The sequence below is a fragment of the Bidens hawaiensis genome, unplaced genomic scaffold, assembly GCF_021521415.1.
Source record: "Bidens hawaiensis isolate Kalapana, Puna unplaced genomic scaffold, B.hawaiensis_p1.1 tig00042372_1, whole genome shotgun sequence".
In the NCBI taxonomy this organism is placed as follows: Eukaryota; Viridiplantae; Streptophyta; class Magnoliopsida; order Asterales; family Asteraceae; genus Bidens; species Bidens hawaiensis.
The window spans coordinates 95,529-106,953 of NW_027497503.1; positions in this window are offsets into that span (position 1 = coordinate 95,529).

The following is an 11,425-nucleotide window of genomic DNA, read 5'->3' on the forward strand; positions in this document are numbered from 1 at the left end:
TCAAAATCAAACACAAACTGAAAAACATAATAATAATAATAATAATAATAATAATAATAATAATAATAATAATAATAATAATAATAATAATAATTAAAACATCAAATCAAGTGTAACGAGCACCAACAGCTCTGATACCACTTGTTGATTCCCGTATCGATAATCAATAACAATAGACAGATCCGAATCTATACTATCAATACGTTTATAGATCTAGCTCATAATTAACCTTGATTTAATGTTATGTATGTGTAATAACGTTAATGTGAAGCTTGAGAGAGAGAGTAAAATACTTTAAATCTTTTCTGAATAATGTTATATCTCACCAAAACCCTCTCTCTTACAAGTGAACAGTTGTTCACTATATATAGAAGGCGACCTAGTTTGCTAACATTCCCTAGCGAACCAGCTTCCCCTTCGTTACATAACTTAACTTAACGAACCGCCCCCTGATTCGTTAACATCCCCTAACGAATCAGGATGGAATACATAATAAAGTCTTAGTTCGCTAACATCCCTAGCGAACTAGAGTTAACCTTAACGAACTAGACTTAGTTCGCTAACATCCCTAGCGAACTAGACTTAAACTTAACGAACTAGTTCAAAATAAACATTAAATATTACATTAATCATCAAATATACATTAACGATAAATACAAAGACTCTAGACGCAAAACCGTGCACTAACACTAATTGTCAAGGCTGTTACATGGATGATTTATGCTTGGTTTGATTTTATATGATATGTAGATACACTGAGTTTACAACCCGAGACCCGGAAAGTCGAGCTAGCAAAACTCATCGAAAACCGACAAGGTAAACCCGTAACACTCGTTTAAGGGCTGTTTAGTATTAGGTTGTGACGTGTTTTTTGTGTAAGGCCCCGTTACCGGTAGCCCTACTTTCGTGTTGGATTTACTCATAAACACAGTTCTAAATATCAGAGTTAATTTAAAACTTTACGCGGAATATAAAACTTTCATAAAACATTACATAATTCATAACTTGTCTCAAAACATCCTTTGTCTTTCAACATTAAAGCATTAAAATTAAAACATCATAAGTCTTCAGATGCCAGGCTCTTATTCTTCTGCCATGTGTCCCCACTCAAGCCAGCTGTCTCATCCTACTCACCTGCGTGCATACTAAAAGTCAGCTACGCTGAGTGAGTTCTAGTTAATCATACGTTATACAATACACAATAAATTATATTCTTTCATTCACACTTTCTTACTTTCATACTTTCTTACTTCCACATCTTACGTTATAAAGAGCATTACGCCCTGCATTCCTCGAGTATTATTAGGGCTCGGTACCCTCCTTCCTCGAGTATTATTAGGGCTCGGTACCCTCCTTCCTCGAGTATTATTAGGGCTCGGTACCCTCTTTCCTCGAGTATTATTAGGGCTCGGTACCCTCTTTCCTCGAGTATTATTAGGGCTCGGTACCCTCTTTCCTCGAATATTAGTAGGGTTCGGTTCCCTAGTTCTCGAATATTAGCAGGGTTCGATTCCCTCTTTGTTACCATACAACCATACTTTCCTTTTTTTATTAACTTTATCACATTCATACACATAAGCATACATATCATACTTACCTTATTCTTAGCGCTGCAACCTGACAGTACGTGCAATATCCGAAGATCGTTCACGTACCGTCAAGCAATCATTCATATCTATCACATATATCACATATGGCATACACTTATCACTTAGGATAAATGTATTAACAAACACATCGAGTATGCACACAGCCCCGAAAACATAACAAGGAATGGGGCTAGAAACTCACCTGAATCCTGTTACGCTCTCCGTTAATAGTTATTCCCTTCTTGAGCTGTGCATGGCTAACTGTATAATATTTACACGTATCAATTAACTACTACTACTCATGTTGTATTTCTATCTTTATATGACCCACAACGAACGGGGGTCCGGGGGCAGCGCCCATGGTAGCGGGGTCTAGGGGCGGCAGCCCCTAGCAGGGTCCAAGGGGCAGAGCCCCTGGCTGGGGTCGAGCTGGAAAAATTTTATTTCCATTAACTGTCTTAACACATTTTCCATTAGGTTTTTAATTTATTTTCTAAGCGAACTTAACTTTAGGCGAAGTTAAACCTTAAGCGAACTTAGCTTTAGGCGAAGTTAAACCTTAGGCGAACTTAGCTTTAGGCGAAGTTAAACCTTAGGCGAACTTAACTTTAGGCGAAGTTAAACCATATGCGAACTTAGCTTTAGGCGAAGTTAAATCTTAGGCGAACTTAGCTTTAGGCGAAGTTAAACCTTAGGCGAACTTAGCTTTAGGCGAAGTTCATCAGGCGAACTTAGCTTGCAGGCGAAGTTCATCAGGCGAACTTAGCTTGCAGGCGAAGTTGTCGTCTGCAGGTTCTGTTCGCTCTTAAATCCTTCGTTCCTTAACCAAATAACTCGATTTAGGTACCCATGGAATCGTCTGACCAGCGCCTACAAACCCCAACTATCAAATCGACCTAACATCGATGTTTAGAGGGTGCGATTTAGGCATATAGGTTACGGGTCCTTTTTATCAATCGATTAACCCATCAAATCATAACCATTTTCAGTAAGTTTAGCTTAGTTGGATTCGTTTTTACCATACAAACTCAGATCTACCATTTCTCAAATCAAACCGAACCTATACGAACGATTTCTAACCATAAACGTACCTTGAACGAGTCGAACTTACGAACACGAGCTGGTCTTGTTGCTTTGGTTCGTCACGATGATCTAGCACCAACTAACGTTTACTCTCTCTCGGATCCTGCTCGTTTATGGTGTGTGTGTTTTTGAATGTGTAGAGATTAGAATGGAAAGAGATGAGGTTTAGGGTTTTATGGTGGTTTAGGGGATATTTATATCCCTTAAAGCCCATGGACCTAAGGCCCATTCTCATTTAACCCATCTCAATTAATCTAAGTCCATGATCCGTTCTTTACACGATATTAATTAATTAATAACGCGAAATCACTAAACGTAACTTTCTTTATTTAACATTATAAATTTTAGGATGTTACATTTTGTTAGCTTGTGAATATTTTCAGGGACATTAGGGATCATATAAATGAGTCCCTGTTCAAATTTGGTAATTTTTCGATAAACGGAGAATATTTGGTGAATTTATTTCCGTTTATGAGCGTTTATTTGGGAAAAATAGCTAAACAGATTGAAAAATTATGAAATTTGGTTTTGGAGATTAATATATGATGGTAAGATCACTGGTAAAGTTTGGGGATCATTGGAAATGCCTAAGTATGGTTTGTGCAATTATGATTTAACCGAATTTTAACAGCCAAAAAACGCACAAAAAGACATTTTTTCAAAAGAGTTAGGTTCTGGAGATTTTTCAGGGGCTATGTAATAACATTGAGGCTATTTTTAAAAATTATCGGATCTTTCGTAGGTCGTTTGATATAAACGGCCCATTTATTACACGATTATAACCTATTAAATGAATTTTTATAAATAAATAATTAATCATAAAATTTCTGAAAATATTTTTATAAAGTTCTACATATTTAAATGTATTTTTACAAAAATTTACATAATTTATATATAAGTACATATTTAGTTATGATTAATCAAAGATTTAAATTATTATTGTTTTAACGAAACCGGCAGTTTGTTGTTTAACGAACTGACTGGTACCTCAAAATATCAAAAGTGGTCAAATATTGTATTTTTGGATGAAATTGATAAAAGCGAACTTTTTACGAGAATTCCGGACAATTCGGGTGGATTGTACGCGTCTTGTATAATCAAACCCGTGTGAAAACGGAAACGAACCCTGCGATCAATCCAGATACCGAAACCTTAAAATTCTTTTATAAATTAAATCATTTTATCAATCAATATGTTTACTTAAGTTTTATGATCTTACCTATTCCCGAAACGCGTAAACGATCAACTTGGCTAGGCTCGGAAAACGGTGAAACTGAGCCAAATCTGATTTTAAGTATTTCACAGTATACAACGTCACAATCTAAGACTATGGTCATGTTTTGGGCCTAACAGCTATAACCAAACTAGTTATACAGCCCGATTTGGTTTAAATACTGTACTAGTATTAACAGTACGATATCGATTATAGGATACAAGCTATAATCGAGGCATAACACTTATTGACGTATATTACCTGCTCGAACTACAATAAGGTGAGTTTCACGACCCCACATTCTAAAATGTTTGATGAACTTTTGGGGTGGAAAGCATATTTACATATACTTATATACTTGAAAACGTGTGATGATGTGAATTATCTTAAGTACTAACACTTGACAAATCCCACAAACACAAGTGATTAACTTCGTGCCGGTGACGTGTGGATAGTACTATCGGTTTGACAAACCCAACTGACAGAGCCGGTGGGGTATGCCGGAACATGTTAACCCAGTTGCACATTGTCATTTAAACTTATTACATACTGCTATGTGGTGTTAGACATAGTACATACTTGGGGCAAAGTGGCTGTTAAATGCCAACGGGAGTGCATGGGCAGGGGTGGCCATGTGTTTTAGCTCGTTTCGGTTTCACTTGTGGCTTAGAATAATACATCATACACATACATGTATACATACACACTGTAAACTTTACGAACTCGTATACTGATTTCGTTGATACTCGTGAAACTTGAAACTCACCAACTAGACGTAGTTGACCCGTTTTAACATGCTTTTCAGGTAAAGCAAAGGTGGAATGATTTGCTTACGTTCTTGGTGTTAGGAATGAAGTTGAATAGCTGTGAATAGACGCAGATATATAATATTGAATAAGAAGCTCGTAAACCGGTTATGTGATTCTCATCTATTTTGTAAACATAGTACCAACCCATGTAATATGATGTAAATTAGTTTGTGAATTTCTTTATAAACAATGTTGTTGATACCAGTATTATCTGTTACATTCCCGTTTTACGCTTCCGCAAATACCTAGTCGGGGTGTGACATGTTTACCCTTACTAACACATGTAACTCATGCTTCAAGTGTTGTAAATTACTTAAAAATGGTTGTCTTAATTTGCCCTTGTTTGGTGTATTATATATAGTATAGATATATATTATTAATTTAGTATTTTATTGTTTAAAAACCTTAAAGTATTTAAATCATTTACGCTTTTAATTCAACTTTTATAAAATTAATTCAAATTTATTTAACGCCTTATCAAATCCCAAATTCGTTATAAATCCATCATATTGTGTCTTGTTCGTTAAATTTCGTTTGGATATGTATTTCTTTTGTACTTTAAAATTAGGATAAACCGTCGAGACTCATCATGGAACTAACTAGCTCGCTTCAACCGTCTAGCTGTTAACACTTTCCCATATTTCATGTGAGTTTACATACCATTTTTCCATCTTTTATATTTTGGGGAGAAATCTGCAATTTGCCTCCCTGGGTTATATCGTCGCTGGATGGAATAACCATTGAAAAAGATTTTGCAAAGGTTGCGCCACTATGTTTCTCCGTCGGGTTCTTTTGACTCCTGCCGTCAGTTGACCATCAGTTGACTGTTGGTATTTTACTAATAATACCAACATATTAAGGGTATTTTAGTAATCTTCTAATAAATTATAAATATAATAATAATAGTAATAATATAATAATAATAATAATAATAATAATAATAGATTCATCATCACATGTTTCTTGAACACATCCAAAACTAACAGGAAGTTTTATCATCTGTTCAATTCAATTCATTACAATCCATCATCACTTTTTGATCCAACAATCAATCAATTTCATAACAAGTAATCGAATTTCATTACAATCCATCATCATCAGTAGCAACTCATCCTCATCATCATCAATCTCAAACATACATGATGTTCTTCATCATCATCAACCTCAAATCCTCAAACCCACCGCCAACTAATCCCTCTTAATCTCATCATCTTCATCATCAGTTTCATAACAAGTAATCGAATCTCTCAAATCCTCAAACCCATAAATCATTCCGACCAAAACCCCTAACCTCCGGCACCACGTCGTCGCCACGACAACCGCCACCGCCATGGATTCCGGCCATCTCGTTTTTCCGGTCATCGTTCGGTTCGGGTGAAAAGATTATAAAAAATGGTTGGTATAGTTGTTTTCGGGTAAAACGTTTACTAAAAAATGGTTCGTTGGGTTGTTTTCAGGGTCAATTCGGGTGAAAAGTTTACAAAAAAATGGTTCGTTTGTTTGTTGTCGGGTGAAAAGGTTACTAAAAAATGGTTCGTTTTGGTTGTTTTCGGGGTCGTTTCGGGTGAAAAGTTTACAAAAAATGGTTCGTTTGATTTTTTTCGGGTGAAAAGTTTACTAAAATATGGTTGGTTTGTTTGTTTTCGGGGTCGGTTCGGGTGAAAAGTTTACTAAAAAACGGTTCGTTTGGATTGTTTTCGGGTGAAAAATTTACTAAAAAACGGTTCGTTTTGGTTGTTTTCGGATTGAAAGTTTACTAAAAAACGGTTCGTTTGGTTGTTTTCGAGGGAAAATTTACTAAAAAACGGCTCGTTTGGTTGTTTCCGGCGAAAAGTTTACTAAAAAACGGTCTGTTTCGTTGTTTTCGGGTGAAAAGTTTACTAAAAAACGGCGCGTTTTGTTGTTTTCGGGTGAAAAGTTTACTTAAAAACGGCGCGTTTGGTTGTTTTCAGGCGAAAAGTTTACTAAAAAACGGCGCGTTTTGTTGTTTTCGGGCGAAAAGTTTACTTAAAAACGGCGCGTTTGGTTGTTTTCAGGTGAAAAGTTTACTAAAAAACGGCTCGTTTCGTTGTTTTCAGGCGAAAATTTTACTAAAAAACGGTCCGTTTCGTTGTTTCGGGCGAAAAGTTTACTAAAAAACGGCGCGTTTCGTTGTTTCCAGGTTAAAAGTTTACTAAAAAACGGCGCGTTTGGTTGTTTTCGGGTTAAAAGTTTACTAAAAAACGGCGCGTTTCGTTGTTTTCGGGTTAAAAGTTTACTAAAAAACGGCGCGTTTGGTTGTTTTCGGGTTAAAAGTTTACTAAAAAACGGCGCGTTTCGTTGTTTTCGGGCGAAAATTTTACCAAAAATGGCCCGTTAGGTTGTTTTCGGGGGAAAAGTTTACTAAAAACGGTTCGTTTGTTGTTTTCGGGCGAAAAGTTTACTGAAAAACAGCCCGTTTCGTTGTTTCGGGCGAAAAGTTTACTAAAAAACGACGCGTTTGGTTGTTTTCAGGCGAAAAGTTTACTAAAAAAACGGTGCGTTTGGTTGTTTTTTGTTGAAAAGTTTACTAAAAAAAATGGGTCGTTTGGTTGTTTTCGGTTGAAAAGTTTACTAAAAAAACGCCTCGTTTGGTTGTTTTCGGACGAAAAGTTTAGTAAAAAATGGTTCGTTTCGGGTGAAAAGTTTAAAAATATGATGATTATGATGATATATTTGATGATTTTGAGGATAAAATATGAAAAAATGGATATAGGGAGAAGATGATGATAAGGATGAGAAACTCTTTAATAAAAAGAAAGAATGTATATTTCATATAGTATAAGTATAAACATACACTTGTTCAGTACAAACGGTAAGTTTTGTTTGTTGTTAACCCAAAGGTCTGGGGTTCGAACCCCGGCCGCTACACCATTTGAAAGAAATTTTAGATTTAATTATAGGCTCAGAGGTAAAATGGTCATTTCAACCTTTTTTTGTCAGTCAACTAATGGTCAACTGACGGCAAGGGCACAGACTGACCCGCCAAAATATCACAGTGGCGCAACATTCGCAAATTCTTTTTCAGTGGTTATTCCATCCAGCGACGATATAACCCAGTGAGGTAAATTGTAGATTTCTCTATTTTAGGGGTGACATGTATACCTTATTCAGTTTTACTCGTATTTTATTTCTAAATCTATTCAAAACACAATTCAATATATGTTTATGTGTGAATATTTCATGCTCTATGTGCTTAAATGTTTATTTAATGTTTGGTGGTTGGTATCACATCCTCATCTATTCTCATCTAGTTTGATCATACATTTACTCAAGTATATTGATTTTGTATCAATAAGAAACGGATCCACATATATTTAGTTGTTTACATTTTCATAAGATTTGTAATGCTAATAACTTCATATGAAATGAGATTTACATATATATATATATATAACTAAAACTTATATATTCTCACCAACATTCGTATTGGCAAACTCTATTTTTATATATGTTGTAACACCCGTTAATTTTCAGTTCAAAAACTTAAAGTATGTAGAGGATGTACATCTCTCGGGATTGATCCGACATTCCTCGGAAACCTTCTCGTTATCCCGGTTCGTTAAATCATTTAACTTTCCTCTTAAGTGTCATATTCTTCAAGTAAAAGGGGCCATGGAGAAAATTTGATATTATATCACAAATGAGAAATGAGCAGGTGAATCATTCAACCCCTTCCCCACGTACCTTTGTTTCCACACCTGCTCTTGGTCCCTTTTTTCCTCCTTTAATTGATCGGCCAGCAAGAAAGAGCAGCTCATCAAGAAATGATTCAAGTGGAATCATTCAACCATTCCCCACTTACCTTTGTTTCCTTGTCCCCCACTTACAATGTTTCTTTCTTTCTTCTTTGTGTCCGATCGGAATTAAGAAAGCCCCCCCCCCCCACCTGCTTATTTTCTTTTGTGCAGCCAATATTAGGGTGTAAAACTTCAAGTGAAGGCTAGTCCCATGTTTCCCCAAGTCTTTACACCTTAATTGATCATTATAACTCGCCTATTGATTGTTAAATCACTTGTTTTAGGCTTGTCGGGTGGCTGTCCAATTTATCAATTCCGGGACTGTTTTGGTTGAGTTGTTTTGCACCAAAATCTTCCTAGGTATGTCTAGTATAACATACTTTAAAATTATGTTCATTGGTGTTCGTTAGATTGGTCAACTAGTTGTAGATTGAAAACTAGTTTTCGGTTGTCTAGAATGGTGTTTGGTTGCGTTTAACGCGAGGGATGAAATAAGTGATGACCAATTCAGTTCGTATTGCTTTGGTTTAATGTACGGGCTGTTGGGAATTGATTTTTATAATTATTGGGGCTGAATTGGTTGTCGGTTACTCAAACGGGTCGGTACAACGCGTATTTGCGTTTATTGAATAGTTGGTGCGTTGAACTTGCGAGTTACCGACCCATTTGACTCGTGTAGCGTCGTGTGGACTTGTTGGATGTGAATTTATCAAATTTGGATCCACACGGGGCTGAGTTGGATGTTAGATGCTTAAACGACTCTTAAACACGTGTATGAGTGTCACCTAGTGCTTCCGGGGGCAAATTGGGAAATCTTTATTCCCGGGAGTACCTAAGGGTCGTTTTGGTGAACGTGAGGCCTTGGGGGCTGTTGTGATTTAGTTTGATGAGGTCAAGGTTTAGGTAACTCGAACTATGTTGGAATATCTCGTAGGATAAACGAGTCATCTCGATGTCATTAGTATTGCTTGAATGTAAACCGAAAGGTGTTTGGATTTTGAGATTACCTAGGAATCATCTAGCTCGTGGTGAATTCATGTCTTGTCTCAGGTGAGTTCATGATGCCCCTTTTAACTCTTTTTAAGTTTTTGGGCTAGCATGTACAATTAAACGATTTTGCTTGAAGAACCGTTTAAATTATCTTGCATAGGCTTATTTATATAGGATAGGCCTTGAAATGATAATATTGAATGATGTATGGATGTGTATGTATATATATTATTGAATGGTCAATAATTGGCGAATGATGTAGTCGTTATCGATTACGGATGTTACGTATGCCTACTTCGTGTTTGCACGCGTTGATGGAATGTTACTTGTTGGTTTTGTACGTTTTCTCGGCCTTGAATGTTATTATTGAATGTTATATATATATATATATAGGAAAGCTTGTATAGAGATGTTTTCACATAAGGATGATTACCTATTATTATTGCTAACATGGTTTTTATCTGTAGAAGCAACCGTAGCTTACGGTGGCCTGTAATGATGGGAATATAAGATTATTTTTTTTATCATATTTAAAGATGTCATTTATTTAAACTTGAACTCACTCAGCTTAAGCTGACTTTGTGTACATGTTAGTGAGAGTTTCAGCTAAGTGGAGGATGCTTACCGCCTGTACGTGCTCGAGACTACTCGGTCGGTTGAAGGCATACTTAGTCGGAAGTTTTAATAATATTAAACATCCTCTTTTAATGTTTTATTAAATACATTTTAATCTGATTTTGGGAATTTGTGTTGTAAATTATGTTTTCCGCTGAACATATACTCTGAATTGGTTATTTTAATGGAATGAGCTATTTTAAGTTTAGGTATTTTTGTAAGCAACATTGAATGAATACCAACTGTGGGATCACCGGGAGACGGGGTCTTACAAGTTGGTATCAGAGCCATGGTTCGAGGGATCCGAGCATCCCCGAATACTTGGACTCGAACTGTAAGAAAAGAGACTAGTATGCCCACCGCGAGTAGCTGCACGCCAAGAGGTAACTTTAAATTATTTAGTCATTTAATAATACTTAGGCTTCGATCCAAGTGAATAAGTATTGTTATTATATTATTTACTTGATTATTTATATTAAAAGGGGTATCCTTACCTTGAAATATATTTATATATATATATATGTATGTATATTTCTCATCTAACGTAAGTAAAGTTATGTAGGTTACTATAAGTAAAGTATGGAAAAGAATATATGCTAGCTAAATTTCTAGGGATACGAATAATAAAATAGGTGTATGTGTAAATATGTGTATAATTGCTTAAATACTAACATAAATAAAGTCATGAACGGAAGTAGTTAGGACAAAAAAGGTATTTTGTCTAGTTAACCACAGCTGGCCATTGTTGTTAACCAACATCTTACTAATCTTGTACTAAATGGTTCCCGTAGTGTCGTTGTTTATGTCGTTATAAAATAATTGGGTTTTAGAATCATGTTAAAAATATAAAGAGATATATATATATATACACGACGTGTGAATACATAACATACATATTTCAAGGCTTAGACCTTAATTATAATCGTATAAATAAACCATTGGAATACTTTCCAATACATCTAATACAACAAAATGTCTGTAAAGAAAATTATATGATAAAAGAATCGATAGTAGGACAATAGGATGCTGCCTATGATATCTAGCCTTATCTAAAGTATTTTGACTGTTATAAAGATTTCAAACACTTTATAGAAAAGGTGACTGATTACTTCGACGTTTTCTGCCACTAAAGGTTTAGCACGTGTAACAGTAACACTATCATTGCAAACTAATTGTTAGATAGCATAAATTTCTACAACAGTAACCTTATCACTTTAATGTCGATCACAGTAAAGAAACTGTTCTCAAAGAGTATCGTAGAAGCTTTAATCAATCATGATGAGCAAACCTAGAAATCTCTATTTAAGCAACTCACTACTGAAGCTAAAACTTCAAACCAACCAAATTCCTCGCATAGCTCATACCCAA